The sequence below is a fragment of the Rana temporaria genome, chromosome 9, assembly GCF_905171775.1.
Source record: "Rana temporaria chromosome 9, aRanTem1.1, whole genome shotgun sequence".
NCBI classification, from domain to species: domain Eukaryota; kingdom Metazoa; phylum Chordata; class Amphibia; order Anura; family Ranidae; genus Rana; species Rana temporaria.
In genome coordinates, this window is record NC_053497.1 from 28,834,871 (window position 1) to 28,860,721 (window position 25,851).

Genomic DNA, 25,851 nt, shown 5'->3' on the forward strand with positions numbered 1-25,851 from the left:
ATATCATTCTGCTTCTGGAATTTCTTGTGTCTGGATTTCTTAGGATGTTGTGACAGCTGTGTTAGATGTATTTGATATGTCAATGGAATACCAGCAATCATATTTTAGTTTCCTTTTTTAAACCCGCAAACGTCTAACAAATAATTAACAACAAACTGCCATTATTTTTTTCAAGGCTCCTAGACCCCATACACACTATTAACCTCCCTGGCGGTATGATTGTTTCTGGTTTTAGGTCCTGAAAACGGTACAATTATTTTGCATGGAAATTTGGCGTTTTATTTCAAATAACATTTTTTTATTTATATAAAACAGTTTACAATAAAACACAGACATTAAAAGGTCAAAGCAGACATGTACCAAGAGATATTAACACTTTTCCCACTCACAACGGGTATAGGAGGGATTGGGCCAGTGGCCAATGCAATATAGCTATAGGAACTAGCTCCTCCAGTGACCGTGTCAGTAAACATAGCACAATGTACAGTATCTTACATTTAGTGTCGCAAACAACACTGCAACATTAGTCTGTTAGAACGAACGGGGAGAGAGAAATAGAGAGAGAGAAGAAAGAAGGAAGGAAAATACAGAACAAGGATAGGTTCTAGGTTACCGCGTCCGCTCCCGCATCCGCCCCCGGCGTGTCCTCTCGCCGATGCCACTCCCTCCGGAAATGTTGGCCAGCAAATATTGTAGGCCTGAGAAAAACAAGAGAGAAGAGCGCCTCTGAGTATACTGCGTTTAATTGTAAATCATAAAAATATCCAGCACTTACATCATAATATTATGCTGCAGTCGTGGGAGCTGGTGTGCGTCTATAGCTGACAGCCAGCAAGACACTTGAAAAAGGAGCGCGCTGGTCGGTTCCTTGCGCATGCTCTGAAACGCGTTGTGGTGCTCCTCAGCCTCCGTCCAAGCTGACGTCACGCATCAGCTGATGAACTCACTGTCTAGCAGCGGCACAACAACAAGGATCTAGCCGCCTCTCCCCGGCTCCCTCCGGCCGCCTAGTTCTCATGCCTTGCTGGCTGTCAGCTATAGACGCACACCAGCTCCCACGACTGCAGCATAATATTATGATGTAAGTGCTGGATATTTTTATGATTTACAATTAAACGCAGTATACTCAGAGGCGCTCTTCTCTCTTGTTTTTCTCCTGCATATATTGAGCTGGCTTCGCTCCTGGATAGCAGCCCTGATCTACTGCCTTCATCTATATTGGTTCATCACTGCCATCAACTATAGCCTTTTCGGCACCCTGCTGGGACTGATCCTTTTATGGACTCTTGAACATTTACACCATATATCTCCACTGTGGTTTGTGATTTTAATCTTAATTTAATGTATTATCCACTTAATTCTATTATTATTTTTATTTTTAATTTTTAACCCTCCATTGATTGTTTGTGCAAACACCCTGAGCGCTGTACTCCATCCATTTTTCTAAATATTGTAGGCCTGCAATTCTTAGGAATAACTCACTTAAATCTGTCTAAACAAGAGTCTAGTACAGTGTTTCCCAACTCCAGTCCTCAAGGCACACCAACAGGTCATGTTTTCAGGCTTTCCATTATTTTGCACAGGTGATTTGATCAGTTGCACTGCCTTAGTAATTACCACAGCCGTTTCATCTGAGGGAAATCCTGAAAACATGACCTGTTGGTGTGCCTTGAGGACTGGAGTTGGGAAACCCTGGTCTAGTAGACATCCCGGGTATGATAAAGTTTGAAACACAAAATCATAAATTATAATATAATAAATAACTATAAATAGTTATAACAAATAATAATGTAATTATAATAAAAATTATTCAATAATGTAATCAAATCAAAAACACTGAAATTTGCTCAGTTGCAGAATTGTCGCTGTCATTACTTTTATTGTTTGATGACGAATTTCCCCACAAAATCGCTATCACTTAATTCTGCAAGTGATTATAATTTATTATCGCTGTTTTCTAGCTGGTCTAAAAGTACTTTTGACGTAAAGGGACACTTTTTGGTTGTTATGGACAATCTCCAGTTTCCAGGCATAAAGAACAGTTTTTATTATATAAAAGTGCATGCAGGACACTGGGCAGACCACTAGGGACAAAGGAGGTGTGTAATTATTTGATACAGTACTGTAATCTGTAAGATTACAGTATACTGTATGTATATAGTGGGTTTCACTTTTTGAATTTGGGGCCGAACTCCATCCCTGTGCATTGTAAAGAGAATGGAGCTCGGCACTCGGCACTGTGAATCGAGCGAGGAGACACAGCGGGGACACCTAGAATCCAATGATCTCCACCTAATACCTACATCATCTAGTTTCAAAAGTATTTATTTTATGTATTTATTCAGGTAACTATAGAGTGCTATCTATTTGCACAGCAATTTACACGTATATTGTACATTCATATCAGTCCCTACCCTCAAGAAGCTTACAATCTAAGGTCCTTAAAGGAGTTATAAAGGCAGAAAGTTTTTTATCTTAATGCATTCTATGCATAAAGATAAAATGCCTTCTGTGTGCAGCAAACCCCCTCAGCCCCCTTACCACTTACCTGAGGTCCCTCTCTGTCCAGCGATGTCCATGAGTGTCTCAGCCATCCAAGTATCTCCTTCCTGATAGGCTGCAGGGCTGGATCAGGGCTCCATGTCTGAATGGACACAGAGAGCTGTGACTCAGTTTGGGTGCCCTCATAGCAAGCTGCTTGCTCTGGGGTCACTGAAGAGGAACGAGGGGCCATGAGCACAAAAGAGGGACCCGAGAAGAGGAGGATCCGGGCTGCTTTGTGCATATCCACTAAAACCGAGCAGGTAAGTATAAAATTGAATATTAATATTTTTCTAGGGAAAAAAAAAACAAGACTTTACAATCACTTTAACTCACATTCGCCAAGAGGCCCATGGTGACTCTGGAGGAGCTGCAAAGATCCACAGCTCAGGTGGAAGAATCTGTCCACAGGACAACTATTAGTCGTGCTCTCCACAAATCTGCCCTTTATGGAAGAGTGGCAAGAAAAAAAGCCATTGTTGAAAGAAAGCAATAAGAAGTCCTGTTTGCAGTTTGCAAGAGACCACATGGGGGACACAGCAAACATGTGGAAGAAGGCGCTCTGTTCAGATGAGACCAAAATTAAACTTTTTGGCCTAAAAGCAAAACACTGTGTGGCGGAAAATTAACACTGCATATCACCTAAAACACACCACCCCCACCGTGAAACATAGTGGTGGCAGAATCATGTTGTGGGGATGCTTTTCTTCAGCAGGGACAGGAAAGCTGGTCAGAGTTGATGGGAAGATGGATGGAGCCAAATACAGGGCAATTGTAGAAAAAAACCTGTTATGCCACATACACGCGATCGGTTCGTCTGATGGACCGTTTGCATCAGACGAACCGATCGTGTGTGGGCCCCATAGTTTTTTTTCCCCATCGGTGAAAAAAGTAGAACCTGTTTTCAAATTATCTGATGGTTAAAAAAACGATAGAAAAAAAATGATCGTCTGTGGGGAAATCCATTTGTTAAAAATCAACGCATGCTCAGAATCAAGTCGACACATGCTCAGAAGCATTGAACTTAATTTTTCTCAGCGCGTCGTTGTGTTTTACGTCACCGCGTTCTGACACGATCTGTTTTTTAACTGATGGTGTGTAGGCAAGACTGATGAAAGTCGGCTTCATCGGATATCTGATGAAAAAATCCATCAGACTGTTTTCATCGGATGAACCGATCGTGTGTACAGGGCATTAGAGTCTGCAAATGACTTGAGACTGGGGCAAAGGTTCACATTCCAGCAGGACAATGACTCTAAACATGCAGCCAGAGCTACAATGGAATAGTTTAGATCAAAGCATATTCATGTGTTACAATGGCCCAGTCAAAGTCCAGACCTAAATCCAATTGAGAATCTGTGGCAAGACTTGGAAATTGCTGTTCACAGACGCTCTCCATCCAATCTGACAGAGCTTGAACTATTTGGAAAAGAATGGGCAAAAATGACACCCTCTGGATATGCAAAGCTGGTAGAGACATCCTCAAAAAGACTTGCAGCTGTAACTGCAGCGAAAGGTGGTTCTACAAAGTATTGATTCAGGGGGGTTGAAAACAAATGCTCGGCACACTTTTCAGATATTTATTTGTACAAAAATGTAAAAAAAAATTATAATTTTCTTTCCACTTCACAATTATGTGTCACTTTGTGTTGGTCTATCACAGGGGTGGGCAACCTGTGGCGCTCCAGCTGTTGTGAAACTACATTTCCCATGAGGCATTGCAAGGTTGGCAGTTACAATTACTCCCAGAGGACTTGTAGTTCGGCAACAGCTGGAGTGCCACAGGTTGCCTACCCCTGGTCTATCACATAAAATACCAATAAAATAGATTTAAGTTTTTGGTTGTAACATGACAAAATGTGGACAATTTTAAACGGGTATGAATACTTTTTCAAGGCACTGTACTGCCCCCTGTCTTTCCTTTTTTCATTTCTCTCCTGCACAAACTACCTTCTGCACTCCTTTTCTGCACAAGTTGCCTGCTAAGACACTTTTTTAGCTTTGTTTGTAATATCTCCACCCATCCATAATGAGTCCACTTTTTCTAGTTAGCGTAAAATGAATATTTTCTGGTCACTGCAACCATATTTATCCTACTTACATAAGCTGGATCCACAGGCTCCTTTCATATGATTCTGTCCTGTATGACCACTGTCACATATTCTAGCTTGTGGAAAAAGATGCAGCAGGCTTTTTTATGCCCACAGACATATGATATTAGTCACCTCTTCTGATCATTTCCATCTATTTTGGGTAGTGATCTCATGTCTAGAAGAGTCCCAAAATCCCACTGGTTACTGTTATCAATTTAGGAACAGATGTAGAGCAGAATGTTGCTGTTCATGGAGTTACAAAACAATCAGCATGCCTAAGGGTGGTCAGATCCTTCTCTTTGCTAATGCCTAAAGTCTATAGATGACTTTAGGGAGAGAGTGTTGCGCTAACATTCTGGCCTGTAGCTTCATAAGCTTACACTAATGTCTACTTTAAGGATTAGAATATCAACAGATATAGAGACATATACCTAGATTCAGGTACATGGCGGCAACTTTGCGGTGGCGTAGCTTAAGGCATTTAAGCTACGCCGCCGTAAGTTAGCTAGGCAAGTACATGATTCACAATGTACTTACCTGCTAAGTTACGGCGGCGTAGCCTAAATCGGCGGGCGTAAGGGCGCCTAATTCAAATGTGTTTGAGGGGGGCATGTTGTATGTTAATGGGGCTTGACCTTAAGTTTTTAACGTTATTTTGCAAACAGCGCATGCGCCGGGCGCCTACATTTCCCAGTGTGCATTGCGGCTAAGTACGCCGCACGGGCCTATTGATTTTGACGTGGACGTAAACAACGTAAATCCCGATTCACAGACGACTTACGCAAACGACGTAAAAAATTCGAATTTCGACGCGGGAACGGCGGCCATACTTGACATTACTATTCCAATAGGGCCTAGCTCTAACTTTACGCGGCCTATCTCTTACGTAAACGGCGTAAAAGTACTGCGTCGGCCGGGCGTACGTTCGTGAATCGGCGTATCTACTCATTTACATATTCTACGCCGACCGCAATGGAAGAGCTTCCTAGCGGCCATCCAAAATATTGGAATCTAAGATAGGACGGCGCAAGCCGTCGTATCTTAGATATGTTTAAGCGTATCTCTGTTTGAGCATACGCTTAAACATAAGTCGGCGTAGATTCTGAGTTAGGTCGGCTTATCTACTGATAAGCCGGCCTAACTCTTACTGAATCTACCTATAACTGTAACTAATTAGGCACCATGACACCGAGATGGGATTTTAGCGATGATTGTTAGTATATTTTCTATTTCACCTGGGTGAGGTCAAATGCAAAAAAGAATAATTTGTTTAGCATGTGTGCAAATGGTAAAATACAGAATTCAGTTTTGCAACCTATCTCTACATATAATATTACTTGGCAAAGACATAACTGAGGTCAGTAGGTCATATATCATTATCATTTACACAGAGAATGTTCGGTGCCAGTAATATAAGGAGCATATCTGATGCCACCTTCAGTAGTTCGTCAATATCTACAACCGGAAAAGATATCTAGTAGGGATGAGCCGAACACCCCCCTGTTCGGTTTGCACCAGAACCTATGAACACACCAAATGTTCGTGTGAACTTTAGAACCCTGTTAAAGTCTATGGGACTCGAACATTTGAAATCTAAAGTGCTAATTTTAAAGGCTAATATGCAAGTTATTGTCCTAAAAAGTGTTTGGGGACCTGGGTCCTTCCCCAGGGGACATGTATCAATGCAAAAAAAAAGTTTTAAAAACGAACGTTTTTTCGGGAGTAGTGAATTTAATAATGCTAAAAGTGAAACAATAAAAGTGAAATATTCCTTTAAATTTCGTACCTAGGGGGGGTGTAAAGTAAGCATGTGAAATAGCGCATGTTTCCCGTACTTAGAACTGTCTCTGCACAAAGTGTCATTTCTGTAAGAAAAAAAGTCATTTAAAACCGGGCTCGTGGCTATAATGAATTATCGACTCCCGGCAATTCAGAGAGAATTCAATTACGAGGCCCTTCAGGTCTGGTATGGATATTAAGTGGAACCCCACCATCAATTCAAAAAAAATGACGCGGGGTTCCCCCCAAATATCCATTCCAGACCCTTCAGAATTTGCCGCGAACACCCTAAATTGTTCGTTGTTCGCCGAACAGGCAATGTTCGAGTCGAACATGAGTTTGACTCGAACTCGAAGCTCATCCCTAATACCTAGTTGAGTTACCAGTAACCTCATCCTCTGATGCAGTCACCTCATCAGGTGAAGACAATGGATTCTCACCTTCTTCCTTGATACTAAAGGAGGTAGAGGCTTAGCTGATGCTGAAGGCTCCTGCGACACAGGCTTAGACATGGAAGGTCCTAGTACAGTTACTCTGTCGTTAAAAGACTGAAAAGAGGCCACTACCTCCTTCATAGAAGTCATCAACTCCTTAAAAGAAGCAGTAGACCCAGAACCTGCCTTTGACGTCACAAAATAGTTTTTTTACAACTATCAGAAAGCCTGGCTAGCACATTTTTTCCCTTACAGTTTTCTCAACCTAGCTAAAAAACTGAAAAAACTAAACCAAAAAAGGTTTGTACAGCTCCCCCTGCTGTAGTAGCTCTTTGTCCACAGACCAGGGCTTACCTTGGGGGCTGTATTGGACCCGGAAGCTCCTGCTGCTTAACTTGAGCAGGTGCTCCATCCTCAGTCCTGTCTTCAAGTTCCATAGAGGATAACAAAGACCAGCTGGAGTGACTCCTCAGACTGCCGCTGTACTGCTAAGCTAGCCTGTGCGTCATGTGACTTCCGGTTCCGGCACCACCTCGCGGCCTCACCAGAAGTCCTCCAATGCCATTTTGGTACACCCAACGCTGGGAAAAACGAGGACGAAGTCTCTCCACACATCTAGACGCTGGACACGGAAATAAGTTGCTGCACTTGAACTACCAGGGAGGCAAGTAACCCAAATTACACAGGGGGCCCTTCTGGTCTAAACATTTTGAAAAAACACCCCAGGCATGGCCACGACCAGTCCTGGATATCATCACAGAAGGGGGGGTCCACCAACCACAGTTACCAGACCTAGGAAAAATAACAAACATTAGGATGTCCTCCTGGAGGGTCTGGAAACACAAAACAACTGAGGGTCAGAGGAAAGGGAGGGGCCTTTTAAATTATGTCTGATTTGTGTTTCCTGTTGAGGGCAGAGCCAATCATCTCTCAAGTAGGTGTCCTGGAAGATGAGGGGGGAAAACATGGTGACAATATGCCCAACACCATATTGACACACCTCATTGGCTTTTTTGTGGCATTGGAGAAGTAAAGGCTCCCATCTATCAGCTCAACCAGGGCCGTCTTTACCGCAGGGCAAATGGGGCAGGTGCCCTGGGCCCTGTCACTGTTGGGGGCCCAAAGCAACCCCCTTTAAAAAAAAAAAAAAAAAAAAAAAAAAAATTTTTTTTTTTTATTTTTTTTTTAGGGGTCCGGAGGCCCCTAGGGGCCCGGAGCCCCCCAGGGCCCCAGATGGCAACCCCCCAATTTTTTATTTATTTTTAAATTAAAAAAAAATATTTTTATTATATTTTTAATATATATTTTAATATATTTTTATTTTTTATTAAAGGGACAATTTTTAGGGGTCCCCAGGGGCCCGGAGGCCCCCAGGGCCCCAGATGGCAACGCCCCTTTTTAAATTTATTTTTAAATAAAAAAATAATTATTTTTTTTAATATATTTTTATTTTATTTTTTATTAAAGAGCCATTTTTTTTTTAGAGGTCTGGGGGTCCACAGGGGCCCGTAGTTCCCCAGGGCCCCGGATGACAACCCCCCTTTTTTTATAAAAAAAATCTTTTTTTATATATTTCTTTTTTTTATTTATATATATATATATATATATATATATATATATATATATATATATATATATATATATATATATATATATATATATATATTATATAAATGTTATTATTATTATTAAAGGACCTAGAGGTCCCCAGGGCCCCCGGATGGCAACCCCCCTTTTTTTTTTATAAAAAACATTTTTTTTAAATTTGTATTTCTTTTTATTTCTTTTATATATATATATATTATATATATATATATATATATATATATACATATATTATATATATATATACATATATATATATATATATATATATATATTTTATTAAAGGGCTCAGAGGTCCCCAGGGCCCCATGTGGCAAACACCCTTTATTTTTTTTATAAATGTTTATTTTTTTATTTTTGTTTATATATTTTTTTTTTATTAAAGGGCCCAGAGGTCCCCAGGGCCCTGGATGGCAACCCCCCCCTTTTTTTATTTATTTTTTTATAAATGTTTATTTTTTATATATTTTTTTTATTATTTTTTATTAAAGGGCCAAGAGGTCCCATATGGCAACCCCCTTTTTTTGTAATTTATTTTTATTAAAACAAAATTATTAAAGGGCCCAGAGGTCCCCATGGCCCCAGATTGCAACCCCCTTTTAAAATATATTTTTTATATATATTTTTTATTTCTTTTTTTCTTTTTATTAAAGGGCCCTGAGGATGGCTACACCCCTTTTTTTATATATATTTGTGTTTATTTATTTTTTCTTTTTTTGTGAAGGGCCCCCGCTTCTAAATTCGCGGCAGCCCCCCCCCCTGCTTCTCAATTTCAGGCGGCAGCACCCCCCCATCCCGGTTCTCTGCTCCAGGGGGCCCATGCCTGAAGATGTGTAAGTGGCCCCATAATTCATGATGGCGGCCCTGCCGCCCGTTAAGCCCTTGTGCTGCCCACAAATCAGGCTGAAAATCATCAGTGGCACGCAGCCAGTGACAGTACTGCTTACCTTCCCAGTGTTTTAAAATGTACAGCACCCCTGGCTTCCCTTTAGACGTGCACTTCTCCCTTCCTGCCACTGGGTGCTGCTTGTATATAAAAGTGAATTAGAATGTGATTTTATAACATCCCCAATTTGCTCTTCCCGAGGCTGACTTCTTCATGTCCTGCTCCTCAAGGTATGTCACTGTTTGCTAATCTATATTGTAAATAGAAGTTTTCTGTAGAGTGTGCCCAAAGTCTTTATAATATTTGATGATTCACTGCAGGTCTGGTCAGTGTTTTAAAAAGTTCCTCTATTTTACACATGGCATGGCATGGGGTCACAGCACCGTCTGTCCATTCTGCTTTAGCACCATGGGACCCCATGCCATGCCATGTGTAAAATAGAGGAACTCTTTAAATCACAGACCAGACCTGCAGTCCAGGCTGAGTAAGGCCTCAGAGCACATGGCATTACTGTCTGTATTTAACTGCTTGATGGGCTTATTTTGGGCCTGGCTGGTTCACATGTATGTGTTTTGGCGGCCCACATTTGCGCAGGCATAGCAGCCCATTCATTTGAATGGGCCGCCATGCCTGCGTTTCCTGCAAAGAAAAGCGCATGCCTCATGTAATAGGCTGCGCACACGGCACACCTATGCCCATCAAGCACTGAAATACAGCACTGTCTGTCCATTCTGCTGTCTGCTGTGACTTATCTGCAGTTCCCGCACTGTCAAACTTGCTGCATTTTTAGACGTTTAGGTCACGCTTTTAAAAACACAGTGTGTTTGTGTGTGCAAGAACTGCAGGTAAGTAGCATGGTGCAAAAGCAGAATGGATTTCAAGGCAACTATTTTTAAAATGCTGAATGCACCTTTTTTCTGCAGGAAACAAAGACATGGCGGCCCATTCAAATCAATGGGCTGCTGTACCTGCACAAATGAGGACAGCCAAAACACATACATGTGAACCAGCCAGGCCCAAAATAAGCTGGAGGGGGGCCCAAAAAAAATGTTTGCCCAGGGCCCAAACCATATTAAAGACGGCCCTGAGCTCAACCATGCAGCTTTTTTTGTTCAAGTATTGTTGAATTGTGCTCCTTAAAAACAACCATACCGTCTTTTTGGAGAGCAGCCTGTATTTCTCCTGTGGTTACCTGCGGGTTTTTCCCATTATTTTGCCAGTTGTGGCTGCAATCTTTCTTGGTCTACCTGACCTTGACTTGGTATCAAAAGAGCCCCTAATTTTCCACTTCTTAATAGGTGATTAAACAGCACTGACTGGCTTATTCAAGGCTTTTTTTTTTTTTTTCTTATCCTTTTTCATCTATGTAAATTTTCATTACCTTTTTACGCAGGTCTTTTCACAGTTTTTTTCTACCTCCACATGACTCAGTGTCTAGTCATACACAGACACTAATTGTGATTTAAAAAGCCACAAATGTGGGAAATTAACCTTTAATTGCCATTTTAACCTGCGTGTGCCACCTTCTGTGTCTGTACCAAGACCAAACTTCCCAGGATATGTAAACTTTTTATCAGGGCCATTTGGGTGATTTCTGTTAATATTATGGACTGACTGAAACCAACCAAACCAAAGCTCATCTCAAGCTGGTTGTATATAGCATAGAGTTGGCAGCCTGTCAAGAGTTTGGTGTAATAGAAAGTAATAACAGCAAAGCTGTCTGAAAACAACAATTAGTATTTATTTCCTTTAATCACCAGCTCCATCTAGTGGCCACATTGCAGTATTTTCTTGGTCTGTGCTAATCTGTATGCATGAAACATATTTGATCTCAAGAAAAAATAGTCTAAAGCCTCGTACACACGCTCGTTTTACTCGGCAAGAACCAGCAAGAAAACTGCTGGCAGAGATTTCTTGCCGAGTATACCGAGCGTGTGTACAAGGCTTTCAGGATTCTCGACAAGAACACTGCCCAGAATCTAGACGAGAAAAATAGAGAACATGTTCTCTATTTTCTCGTCGTGAGATTCTCTGCAGTTTTCCTGCCAAGAAACTTGAGAGTGTGTATACTTACCTGGTCGCCGTGGAAACCCGCGCATGCTCGAAATTACTTTGACGCATGCACGGTAGCTTCCACGGCATAGGTAGGGTGAAGCACGATGGCGGCGACGGCATCGAATGTGACGAGCGCCTGCTCGTCGTACGCGATGACATCACTGCATTCTTGCTTTTCAAGAGAACTGCGGTTCTTTTGAAAGGTCTGTCTGTACACTCGGGTGGGATGTTTTTTTTTCCTGACGAGGTTCTTGCCCGTGTGTACGAGGCTTAATAGGGAGGGCTTTATTAAAACTGGAGTGTGCAAAATCTGGTGTAGCTCTGCATAGAAACCAATCAGCCTCCAGGTTTAAGCCCAGGTTCTCACTGGGCTGCGGGAGTGAAGTCGTGCAAGTTCAGCTGAACTCGCACGATTTCACTCCCGCTGGCAGTTCCGATTTCGGACGCAATTATAGAGACATCTGTGCAGATTTCGGCAGATGTAAATCGCAGGCCGAAATCGCAAAAAGTAGTACAGAAACTACTTTTTGAAATCGGTGCAGCGCTGCAGATGCGGCGTCGCACCGATTAGGATGGTGCAATTGCCGGCAATATGCGGGAAATACCGCCATTTTGACATGCGATTTGACATGCCAAAGCGCATGTCAAAACGCACCAGTGTGAACCAGGTCTCAATGACAAATCCTAATTGGAACAAGCTGAAGTTAGAAGCTTATTGGCTTCCATGCACAGCTGCACCTGATTCAGAGTTTTCCAGTTTTAGTAAATCTCCCCCCATAGCGTTTATTTTTCCCCCAATTCACATAGAATGAATGCATATGCAATTTCATAGGATGAATAGCTCTTATATATTGGGCTAGATTCAGAAAGAATTTACGTCAGCGTATCTATTCAAAGCAAGTTCTTTATGAATACGGAACTTGCGCCCTAAGTTACGGCGGCGTAACGTATCTGAGATATGTTACGCCAGCAGAAAAATACGCCGGGCTATCTGAATCTAGCCCATACTCTTTTTTTTGTTTTTGGGTTTAATACCAAATTAAATTGTTATTGATGAATCTACCTGCGCTCATACCTGGAGCCCAGGAAAACATAACACTGGTGCACAGCACACAAACCGCTACTATGGTATAATATATGTTTGTAATTTATTTCTGTTTGAAATATGCAAGATAATATGGGTTCTCTACAAACTGACAGTTTTCTAGAGCTTAAATGATCTCAACAAACCACATTCCCGAATTCATCCCCTGTGAGGCTGGCGCTAATAGAAATGTTAGCAGTACCTAAATGGTTTAGGGTCTGCTGCTATAAATCAGCAGTCAGTCCATAAATTACAACATCAAGTCTCCATTGGTCCTGGGAATACAAGGAGGATTACATGCCAAGTGTGGGGAAGAGGATCCGTAAGATAGATGTGGTTATAGGAACATGGACTAATAGGTTTTCAGGAAAAACTTCTAATTTATGGGGTGTCTTTAAGCGGTTACACAGCCAAATATTTCAGATCTACACATTTCCCTCCTGTGCAAGTGTCAGTGATGTGCTTAAAGAAGTTAACCCTTTCACTGCTCATTGCCTTGACAGTACCGGGGAACATTATCACCAGGTCAGCCTTTTAGTAATAGACATATTGGCCTGGATTCTCAAACGAGTTACGCCGGCGTATCTCCAGATACACTGTCGTAACTTTCCGTCGTATCTATGCGCCTGATTCTGAAGCCCCATACACACTATCAGTTTTCCTGATGGTTTTCTCTTCAGGTTTACCAAAACCATGTAGTACAAGGACCTGCCTGATTGCATTCAAATTGAAACGCTTAAGGTTTGACCTCATATTAGATGGTTTTGTTAAACCTGAAGAGAAAACCATCAGGAAAACTGATAGTGTGTATGGGGCTTTAGAATCAGTTACGCATAGATTTGTATTAGATCCGACCGGCGTAAGTCTCTTACGCCGTCGTATCTTAACTGCATATTTACGCTGGCCGCTAGGGGCGTGTACGCTGATTTACGCCTAGAAATATGTAAATCAGCTAGATACGTGAATTCACGAACGTACGCCCGGCCGACGCAGTACAGATACGCCGTTTACGTTAGGCTTTTCCCGGCGTAAAGTTACCCCTGCTATATGAGGCGTACACGAAAATTTTACGTAGTTTGCGTAAGTCGTTCGCGAATAGGGCTGGGCGTCATTTACGTTCACGTCGAAAGCATTGGCTTCTTGCGGGTTAATTTTGAGCATGCGCACTGGGATACTTTCACGGACGGCGTATGCGCCGTTCGTAAAAAGCGTAATTTACATGGGGTCACATAAAATTTACATAACACACGCCCACATCTACCACATTTGAATTAGGCGAGCTTACGCTGGCCTATTTACGCTACACCGCCGCAACTTTCGTTTGAGAATACGGCACTTGCCTGTAAAAGTTGCGAAGGCGTAACGTAAATAGGATACGTTACGCCCGCACAAAGATACGCGATTCTACGTGAATCCGGGCCATTGGGGGTTATTTACGAAAGGCAAATGCACTTTGCACTGCAAGTGCACTTGGAAGTGCAGGCCCTGTAGATCTAAGGAGGACATGCAAGGAAAATAAAAAATATAATTTTAGCTTGCACATGGTTGGATAATAAAATCAGCAGAGCTTCCCCTCATTTCAGATCTACAGCGACTGCACTTCCTTGTGCACTTTCAGTGCACTTCCATATGCACTTGCAGTGCACTTGTGGTGCAAAGTGGATTTGCCTTTCGTAAATAACCCTCATTGGTAGCATACTTATTGAATCACAATTCGTTTAGATGCATGCTCTGATCCTGCTTGCAGAGGGCTGTTATGCGATCAGAATTTCTGACAAGAAAACTGTGGATTTTTTTCCGACGGAATGTTGGGTCAAACTTGTGTTGCACACACGGTCACACAAATGTTGTCGGAAATTCCAAACGCCAAGAAGGCGGTGATGTACAACACTACGACGAGCCGAGAAAAATGAAGTTCAATGATTCTGAGCATGCGTCAAATTGATTCAGAGCATGCGTGTTATTTTGCGCGTCGGAATTGCATACAGGCGATCAAAATTTCCAACAAGAACTTTTCCCGTCTGAAAATTTGAGAACCAGCTCTCAAATTTTTGCTGTCGGAAATTCAGACAGAAAATGTCCGCTGGGGCCTACACACGGACAGAATTTCGGACCAAAAGCTCACATCGAACTTTTCTTGTCCGAAATTTCCGATCGTGTGTACGTGGCATTACAGTTCAAGAATATAATGAGGGTTATTTACAAAAGGTAAATCCACTTTGCACTACAAGTGCACTGCAAGTGCACTTGAAAGTGCAGTCGCTGTAAATTTGAGGGGTAGATCTTAAAGCGGAGTTCCGGACACAATTTTAAAAATAAAAACTTTTTAAATATGAATACCCCTGTAATACACAAGCTTAATGTATTCTACTACAGTTAGTCTGTAAACTAAGGTCCGTTTTGTTAGGTTGTTACAGCATTTAGACACTTTATAAAACAGAAATTGACTGGGGCCATCTTAAGTGTGGGCATCATGAAGCCAGACTGTATGACTTCCTGGATTTCAGCCTCGCACATGCTCAGTGTTGTACAAGCAGTGTAATGGTTTCAGATCAGGTTTCAATAGCAACGGGAGTGTCAGAGGAAGTTACCGCCCCTTATCTATGCAAACCTCCCCTCCCCTCCTCCCCTCCTCCCCTCCTCCCCTCCTCCTTCCAGGAACCAGTAAATATACGAAATAATTTGTTCCTGTGCAGATATATCTACATAACAAGATGATATGTATCTCTTGTTATATATGTGGTGTGTATACATATGCCAGACATGTGCACTGTCAATAAATTCATTTTGTTTAGTTCCGTTTCGCATTATTAGCCGTTATTTCGTATTTTGTGCCCGAAACTCAATTCGGATTCGTACGCTCATAATGGGCACAGCAGGAGTACAGGCACAGGAAGTCAGTACAGAACAGGGATGGTGGGAACCCTTCATGAGGGATTCCCACCATCCCTGCGCTGAGTTCCCGGGTCTGTACACCTGCTGTGCCCATTATGAGGGGTTCCCACCATCCCTGCGCTGAGTTCCCGGGTCTGTACCCCCCGCTGTGCCCATTATGAGGGGTTCCCACCATCCCTGCACTGAGTTCCCAGGTCTGTACACCCGCTGTGCCCATTATGAGGGGTTCCCACCATCCCTGTGCTGAGTTCCCGGGTCTGTACACCCGCTGTGCCCATTATGAGGGGTTCCCACCATCCCTGTGCTGAGTTCCTGGGTCTGTACACCCGCTGTGCCCATTATGAGGGGTTCCCACCATCCCTGTGCTGAGTTCCTGGGTCTGTACCCCCGCTGTGCCCATTATGAGGGGTTCCCACCATCCCTGTGCTGAGTTCCCGGGTCTGTACACCCGCTGTGCCCATTATGAGGGGTTCCCACCATCCCTGTGCTGAGTTCCTGGGTCTGTACCCCCGCTGTGCCCATTATGAGGGGTTCCCACCATCCCTGTGCTGAGTTCCTGGGTCTGTACACCCGCTGTGCCCCATTATGAGGGGTTCCCACCATCCCTGTGCTGAGTTCCTCCTGCTTCCTTCTTCCCCCAGCACAGCACATTGCCACCATAACATTGCCCACCGCATCATCCCCGGCACAACCCCCCGCATCGGCCCCAGAACCACAACCAGACCCAAATGTCAGTGCCCACCAGTGCATTATCAGTGCCCATTAGTGCGGTGACACCAGTTTATTATCTGTGCAGTGGCACCAGTGCCTTATATCAGTGCGGTGACAACATTATTAGTGCCCATCAGTGCGGTGACAACATTAGTGCCCATCAGTGCGGTGACATAAGTGCCCATCAGTGCGGTGACCATTAGTGCCCATCAGTGCGGTGACCATTAGTGCCCATCAGTGCGGTGACCATTAGTGCCCATCAGTGCGGTGACAATTAGTGCCCATCAGTGCGGTGACATTAGTGCCCATCAGTGCGGTGACATTAGTGCCCATCAGTGCGGTGACATTAGTGCCCATCAGTGCGGTGACATTAGTGCCCATCAGTGCGGTGACATTAGTGCCCATCAGTGCGGTGACAGTTAGTGCCCATCAGTGCGGTGACCGTTAGTGCCCATCAGTGCGGTGACCGTTAGTGCCCATCAGTGCGGTGACAGTTAGTGCCCATCAGTGCGGTGACAGTTAGTGCCCATCAGTGCGGTGACAGTTAGTGCCCATCAGTGCGGTGACAGTTAGTGCCCATCAGTGCGGTGACCATTAGTGCCCATCAGTGCGGTGACAGTTAGTGCCCATCAGTGCAGTGACAGTTAGTGCCCATCAGTGCGGTGACCATTAGTGCCCATCAGTGCGGTGACAGTTAGTGCCCATCAGTGCGGTGACAGTTAGTGCCCATCAGTGCGGTGACCGTTAGTGCCCATCAGTGCGGTGACAGTTAGTGGCCATCAGTGCGGTGACAGTTAGTGCCCATCAGTGCGGTGACAGTTAGTGGCCATCAGTGCGGTGACAGTTAGTGCCCATCAGTGCGGTGACAGTTAGTGCCCATCAGTGCGGTGACAGTTAGTGCCCATCAGTGCGGTGAATGTTAGTGCCCATCAGTGCGGTGACAGTTAGTGCCCATCAGTGCGGTGACAGTTAGTGCCCATCAGTGCGGTGACAGTGCCCATCAGTGCGGTGACAGTTAGTGCCCATCAGTGCGGTGACAGTTAGTGCCCATCAGTGCGGTGACAGTTAGTGCCCATCAGTGCGGTGACAGTTAGTGCCCATCAGTGCGGTGACAGTTAGTGCCCAGTGCAGAGTGGGGGGAGGTACATATGATCAGGCATACAGAGCACATCTCGGTCTGTGTAGATCTGTATGTGAGTACACTGATCATAGTACAGCCCCGCCTCCCTGCACTAGACTTGTAACACACAGTGCAGAGCGTGCTGTTGCAATGTACAGGGAGGCGGGGCTGTACTATGCTCGGTGCTCACACATACAGATCTATCAGACAGAGTGAGATCCGCTCTGTCTGTCTAAAGATCTGTATCTCCGTGCACCGGAGACAGACGGCGGGGGGGGGGGGGCGGGGGGGGCGGCGGTGACGGACAGACGGGGGCGGTGCTAGGACGGGGGAGGAGTTGGAGAGGGAGAAGAGGAAGGACACCACCTCTATGGGCGGCACTGCCCTCCCTCCCTCCCGCCCCCCGAGATGTATAACAACGGCTGCGATGTTGAGGCCAGCCTCCTGGGATTGAAGACACACATATCCCAGGAGGCATAGCAGCGCTGGATGCGGCGGGGGGGGGGCATTCCGCCGCGGCGGGGGAATAAGACACTCAGGGATAAAAACGTGAGTAATTAAAAGAAAAAAAAAAGACATCCCAAATGTATTTAAAGGGGCAGTGTTAAAACGAATGCTGATAAGTTGAAAAATAGGGTGGAACTCCGCTTTAAATGAAGACTCTTCATAGACTCTCTATTGGGGGTTATTTAAGAAAGGCAAATCCACTTTGCACTACAAGTGCACTTGAAATTGCACTGAAAGTGCACTTGGAGGTGCAGTCGCTGTAAATCTGAGGGGTAGATCTGAAATGAGGGGAAGCTCTGCTGATTTTATTATCCAATCATGTGCAAGCTAAAATGCTGTTTTTTATTTTCTTTGCATGTCCTCCTCTGATCTACAGCGAGTACACTTCCAAGTGCACTTTCAGTGCAATTTCAAGTGCACTTTGCACTTGTAGTTTGCTCTTGTAGTGCAAAGTGGATTTGCCTTTAGTAAATAACCCCCAATACATACCTCCCAACTTTCTGAGATGGGAATGAGGGACACCTATCAGCAAAAGTATGTAGGCCTAGGACACACCCCTTGCCACGCCCCCTTAAAGGAAAATAGTACAAAAAAACAAGATTGGTTAAATCCACAAGTGCTTTTTTTAACCACTACTATTCCTTTATATTGGCTTTTGGAATTTACAAATGCAGCAATTTAGAAATCAGACGAAAGGTTTAGCGCTGGAAAACACCTTTTGATAGATAAAAAGTGCATTTTATATACATCTGATTAGACCAAAATGAGGGACAAATGTGGAGAATGAGGGACATTGCTCCAAATCAGGGACAGTCCCTCGAAATCAGGGACAGTTGGGAGGTATGCCCAATATGTCCTTATTGTGCATGTAACTTTAAAAAATAATATCCCAAAAAGGTTTAAAAGCTAACCTACCAAATCAATAACTCTAGTTTTTGGTAGGAGCTGGGGAGTTGGAACACCCAGTGGGCACTTTTGTTTCTCTTATGCCTTGTACACACGGTCAGACGTGAGTCCGTTGGAAGTCCGATGGAAAGAAAGAGAACAGGTTCTCTATCTAAGGTCCGTCGGACTTCCGACAAAAAAAGTCAGATGGAGGCTACACAGGGCCGGCTTTCTGAGAAAAATAGCCTGTCTTACTTTTTTTCTCGGAAAGTCTGGCCGTGTGTACGAGGCATCAGACATCAGTGACGAGGTTGAGACATCAATGGGCGGTGCTGGTCAACCAGAATTATTGTGGTGTATCCTTGCAGAGCGGGACAGAAAGGGGAGGAAGCAGCAGGGATTTCAACTTCCCAGATTGATGAAGTGGCTTGGGGGAGTCTTGACAGCTCAGGATTGTGGGAGGTAGATACAGCAAGGACCAGAGGGGTGGGGAGAGGGTCCAGTGTTAGGTCACCTGTACAGATTTTCTGTACAGGTGAACTAACAATTTAAAGTGGATCTAAAGCTAAAACTAAAAGGTAAAAAAAAAAAAACTTAATGCATTCCTTTACAATAAGGCGAAAAAAGTTTACAACTTGCTGTGCCTCGGGCTTTCACACTGGAGTGTGAGGAGCGGCCCTTTCAGGGCGATTTGCAGGCGCTATTTTTAGCGTTATAGCGCCTGCAAAGTGCCTCAGTGTGAAAGGGGTCTAATTGTTGTGTTTACTATTATCATTATGCCTGGGTTCATACTGAAGGTGGGTTTGAAATCATGCAAGTTCAGTTGAACTCGCACGAGAAGGTGCTGAAGAGTCTCGCTGCCACCGGCTGTCTGAGCGGTCCCGGGTCGGATGTCACACAGGCACAGTGAGCAGAGTGAAGCTGCCTCCCCCTCCAGTGATGATTATGTGTACACAGGGGGAGGGAACCTGCTGTGCCTGTGCCACGCTGATGGCTGATCTAAGGTACTGAATGGGTCCATCTGTGCTGAATGGGGGGGGTCTGTGCTAATTGGGGAAGTCTGTGCTGAATGGGGGGGTCTGTGCTTAAGGGGGGTACATCTCTACTGAAGGGGGGTCTGTGCAGAATGGGGGGGTATGTGCTGAAGGGGGGGGGTCTATTTGTGCTGAATGGAGAGGTCTGTACATTCTCTAGGCTATATTTATATGGGCATTGAGTGAAGCTGAATTATCTCAAGAGCTATTTAACACTGCCAGCTAGCCACTAAAAAGCGGCGCTTTACCATCATTTTAGCTGCGCTATTCGGCCGCTAGAAAAAAATTCAGCGGACGCCCATGGTCATCACTTAAAGCCCATATTATTATGTTATACTAAGCAATCCCCATTTTTTTGTTTTTCTTTTTGTTTTTTATCCTTTTTTTTTCTTTTTGTCTACATGCACTTGCTCCAGTAACCAATCCTTTGTTAGTTCTATAATATATAAATATCTATGACAGATTTATACCATATGCATGTATGTCTTTGCTACAAAACTATATACTGTCTTGGCATAAATCCACTATACTGTATATAATACACATTGATGTTGCTATTCAGCAATTAGGGTGTTAAATTCATAAACTGAGATGAAATGTTCACACAGTGATTCGCCTAAAGACACACCAGAATACCAAGCATTGACAAATGAGAAGGGCTGTATATTTAGGAGAAAAAGAGTAAATCAGAACATTGGCAATGTGTTCAAAGAGAATTCCTATGTCCTTATAAACAGAATACAGAGATGTCTTATTTAGAAACAAAATAGGAAGGTGTTTCCACCTGTCATCACGACAGTAGCCAAGAAATAGACAGTTGGGGTTTATTGTGATTTCAAGCAGTTATATAACGAAACAGCTACTTTAGAAACAATGCAATAATGTATTCTTAGTTCATATGGACATATCATTAAGGCCGGTTCACACTGGGGCGGCACAACTTCGGGGGCGACTTGGCAAGGCGATCTCAAGACGACTTGAGAGGCGACTTGCAAAATGACTTCTTTATTGAAGTCAATGAAAGTTGTCCCCAAAGTCATACAGGAACCTTTTTCTAAGTCGGAACGACTTGGGTCACTCCTATTAGAACGGTTCTATTTAATAAAGCAGAGTGCGACTTGTCAGGCGGCTGAGTCGCCTGACGAGTCACCCCTGTGTGAACCGGCTCTCATACAAAGGGAGTATTATTAGCAAGAGTAGTTTAGAAACCAATCTATTTTATTCTATGTTAGCTATAGTCCCGCAGGCACCTAAGTTGATTCAGGTTTCCATCGGCCCTGGTGCAGGCACCTCCATTGCAACTAAGGGAAACCGGCAGTGGAGCCTTCAGCCTTCAAAGCTTTTTAAATGGTCCCCTTCATCTTCTGGGACACACACAGGTCCCAGAAGGCAGTGATGGGCACAAGGAGGGGCCGAGGCATAAGAGAAAGTGACGTACCTTGCCGCGGCGAGGCTGGAACTGAAGTACACCCTGGTACTTAAAGCGGTGGTTCCCCCGAATTACGTTTTATTTTTTTTTAAAGCCTTTCACCCGCTTTTGCTAGATGCAATAGTCTACTCACCCGTCCTGCTGTTGTATGTGGCTGCCTAACGATTTGCCATAAAAAGATATTTTATATAAATTATAGATGGACGTTTCCATCTTATGTCCTGGCAGTGTCAAGCCCCACAGGACTTTCTTCCGGGATGCGGTGAATGCTGTAGTCCCAGCATTCACCGCTGTATCCCGCGCATGTGCAGTGTTGACGGCGAGCCGCGCCGTCAACACTGCTCAGTTGCCATCGCAACGGCCGGCGTCATAATGACCCGCCCCGTTGTGCTGCTGACACAATTGAGCTAATCCTTTCTCTCAGCGATAGCTCAGAACTACCTGCTGCAGAGTCATGTGACATGCAAAATCACACGAGATTTGCCATGCTGGAGCCAAAAGATTTCTCATCCTCTGCAGTGTCACGAGACCCTGCACAGTAATCCCAGGAAACAATGCGGCGACGAAGGGACACGCCCACTCCCGCGGGATACCAACCAGGAAGTGGCAGCTGACAGTCAGATCAAAGGTATGGAATCGTTTTTATATTTTTTAACTAACGAGTTGTGCAAAAACGGCCTGAGCCTGGGTGTTTGAGCTGATGTTGTATATTAGGGTGAACCACCGCTTTAAAAGGTAAGAAAAAAAATATGTATATCCAAAGATGAGGGGTGGAGTAGTGGTCTTTAAGTTTAAGACCATGTAGTAAAGTTGGGTGGAACTCCGCTTTAAGGTTCCTGGTGATGTGGTGCAGTGCAAAGAAAAGAATGCAATGGAGAAGCAGCTCTTATTTCATCAGCCTGCATCCACTGCAGCTATGGACAATGCCAGGACCTTTCAAAACCGGAACTGGTCCAGGAAATAGAGGTTAATGGTAACCATATGTTAAAGCTGAACCCCATCCTTATTTTATTTTTTTAAATTAAAGAAGTTCTTTATTGAGTCTTTTTGGGATGTGGAATCTCTGCAGGACTTCGAAGCTGCCTAGCTTTTAGGGTGTTCAATCATTTCATCTGAAAGAATGTTTTTGATATAGGTTTAATGGGCACAATTAACACCCAAAGACCAATTTTTCAGCACCCGTTTGACAGGTGCATATCATTGCAATTTTTACAGAAAGGCCAATTCTTGCTTTCATCAAGAGTACCTCTTTAGGGTTACGGTGGGAAGGTGCCACCTACACCCAAAGGCAAATTTTTCTGCACCCGTTACTTCTACCAATAGTCAAAGTGACACCAAAATGTAGAGGGAAAGAATGGCCGCTCCAGGTGGAGACGTTAATGAAAATCAACCATAGGAGGTATCACAGGTGCAGGCAATGCATTCAGCAGGACAGAAACAAAGGATGTTTCTGGACAGCCGCACTCTGAACAATGGTTTCCTTTATTGAAATAGGAACAGCACTACAAGTCACAGCAAACAAAAACCTGGACAACTGACACATTTCACACCAAATCTATTGCTTAGTCGTAGCATATCACTGCAATTTTTTACAGCAAGGCCAATTCTTGCTTTCATCAAGAGTACCTCTTTAGGGTTACGGTGGGAAGGTGCCACCAACACCCAAAGACAAATTTTTCTGCCCCTGTTACTTCTACCAAAAGTCAATGTGACACCAAAATGTATCCAAGAAATCTCTAATCTTGTTCCCAGTGCACTACATTGTGGCCTAATCATACACACTGGCTCCCCAGCTGTTGCTGAGCAAAATAAAGGCAGCTTGTAGGGAATTTTTATTTTATTTTTTGGTTTTATAAATGCAATTATTGCTGCTGCAGATTCTAGACACGGTACAGATCTGCCACTTTACAGGTAGGCTAAGGGGACCCCCCAGGCACTATATTGGAAGGAGTTTTTAATTTTTATGCTTTCACTTTAAAAATCAAAAAAATCCCATCTCATTTAAAAATGACGTTTTTCACAAACTTTTTTTTTATTGATACATGTCCCCCAGGGCAGGACCCGGACCTCTATAACCATTGTATGCCCAAGTACTTGCATATAAGCCTTCAAAATGGGCACTTTTGATTTTTGACATTTGGGTCCCATTGACTTTAATGGGGTTCGTTATTCGGGTCTAAACTTTTGCGGTGTTCGAAAGTTATGGTGCAAACCGAACAGGGGACCGTTTAGCTCATCCCTAGGGATTATGATTTAAAAGGAGTATACACAGTTGAATGGTAATAAATGGCTTCAGCCAAGCACTAACCATGAGTGAAAGTTTGAGAGTTTTTGTGTTATCATTCATATTCTCTAAAAATTGCCAATAAATCATTAATTCTGCCAGGGTATATAAACTTATGAGCACAACTGTATATCTCAAGGTATAAAGCTTATGAAACTAATTGTAAATTAACAAAAACTGCAACTAATAAATCTAAAAACTGAGATAGAACAACGCAGTATTGATTTAGAGCCCCATAAAGAAGAAGAGGAGTTTATCAAACAGAATAGTTTGGTTAAAAAGGAAAAGGATAGAATAAAAAAAAAATCTTAAAATTACAAAACAGTCCAAATTTAAAAGAGACCTCCTTGATTGGGAAAAAGATGAGATTTTTGATCTCTCTTCACAGAAGGGTAGAAATGGGACTAGACGCAGAAGAGGTGGATCTCCGTTTCCTCTGTCTGAAATAGACATGGCTATGAGTGATTTTGACAGTAATGGCTCTATCCGCTCAGTCACTTTTTTAGAACAAGATCTGAACAGTTCTCTGTCCCCGGTAAGAAATTCCCAGGAAAAGACAGGTATTCTGCGACAACAGAAAAGAACACAAAAATAAGTAAAAAGAGAAAAAGAAAAGAGAAAATACGGAGCAAAAATACCTGACAAGAAGCCAACGCAGGAGAACTTAACAGGTGATTCTCTCTTGCGAAGCATGGATAATAGGATAGTGAACCTGTCTTTCTTTTCCCTAAGAGAATCCCACATACAAATCCTCAGTAAAGGACTCTCTTTTTCAACTAAACAAAATATGGAGAAGTTCACAGTATTTAAAGATATAAATCTCTTCTTGCGTAAGGTTCTATTTCGGTTCTTGCATGATCAGAGGCAGGGCCGGTACAAGGGGTGGGCGGAGGGGACGGATGCCCTGGGCGGGACCATTTACTGGAGGAAGGGGGGCGCAGTAGAAGTGCTGGTGTACTGTACTGGCCGCGCTTCATAGATAACAACAGCATGTGCCGAGTGCGCTCCTGCACCCGGCACAAGCCTGAGACCAGTCCCGCCCTGCCCCTCACTTTTCTATCGGGCAGAGTAATCACAAGAGAGAACCCATGTCATTTCCTGCAGTGAATTCTTCCCCCCTCCCTCTCCACGCTGACTCCAAAGTCAATGCGAGTAGCGCTCGCACAGTCAGTTCGCCCATATGCTTCCAAATTCAAAAGCAGACCGGGTCTCCTGCTTGCCATAATAACTGCACCAGACCCGGCTCCTGAAGCGAGCAGTGCTCCCGTCCCTGTCTGTATGCTCAGAAAGCTATGCTGGTAAAACTCACAGCACAGCAAGGAGATGCAGGATGTCGTCTGGCAGTGCTTGGTCCGCATAGACAGGGATCTGTGCACTGTCACATGCCAGTTCTTATCCAATCATGCTACTCCAGCTCCTCCCCTTTCTCCTGCCGCCAGATTTGGACAACTTTAAGCAGCAGTTTCAGAGGAGGAGGAAGTGACCCCTCTGCTCTTCTCAGTCTTCTGTGTCACAGTGAGTTTTTTTCCTTTGCTTCAGGAATAGAAAGCAGCAGCATGGATAGTCAGTGATAGGGAAAGGGGCAGCAGCATGGTAGGTTGGTTGTTTAGTGCAGGCAGCAGAGATAGAGGGGAACAGGATCTGAGGAAGACATGCTCTTACAGTCTGTTCATGTTCATCCTGACACTGGGCTGTGAAAGATCTTTATCATCAGAGGGACAGAACACAGACTTGCATTCCTTTAAACCAGCAGAAATCATGTTTCCTACATTAGATCTCTACCTGGGAGAAAAGAATGCAAGGTCTGTGTGTTCTGTCTCTCTGCTTCACCATAGGGCTCATTCACACTCGTTGGGGCTGTTGCAGAGCATCTTCATTCAGTTGAAGGTGTTGTACACAGTGGGTGGAAGCACCTGCCAAAAGCAACACAGGGTGTAATTGCTGCCATGACACTGAACATGGCTGAAATATGTATACACCCCCAGCCACTGCCTGTATGCAGCTAGCGGGGGGGGGGGGGTAAAAACTTGGCTCAACTGCAGGGTTTAACAGTCCCCCTCACCACTTGTGTTAAAAATGCGTTCTAACATAACATTGCTGGTGTGGTTCCACAATAAGACATTCAAAATACCACATTACTCTCGACTTTTGTGTGTGTGTGTGTGTGTGTGTGTGTGTGTGTGTGTGTGTATATATATATATATATATATATATATATATACACACACACACACACACTTATTTAGTTTAATTTCCATGGTATGATTTACTGGTAAAAATTATTAGTGCCCCCCAAGTTTTGACTGTGGCATCTTATGTACCCCCCCTATATATTGTTCCTAGAGTCGCCACTGCGCCCAACAGGCGATTCCTTGTCCCAGCCGGTGGGACTTCACCGAGAGGCCGGCCAGGAGGCGGGATCGGAAACCGACACTGACTCGTTCTTTACACCGGGGGGGCGCAGTTTGCCACCTTCGCCCTGGGCACCGAATGACCTTGTCCCAGCACT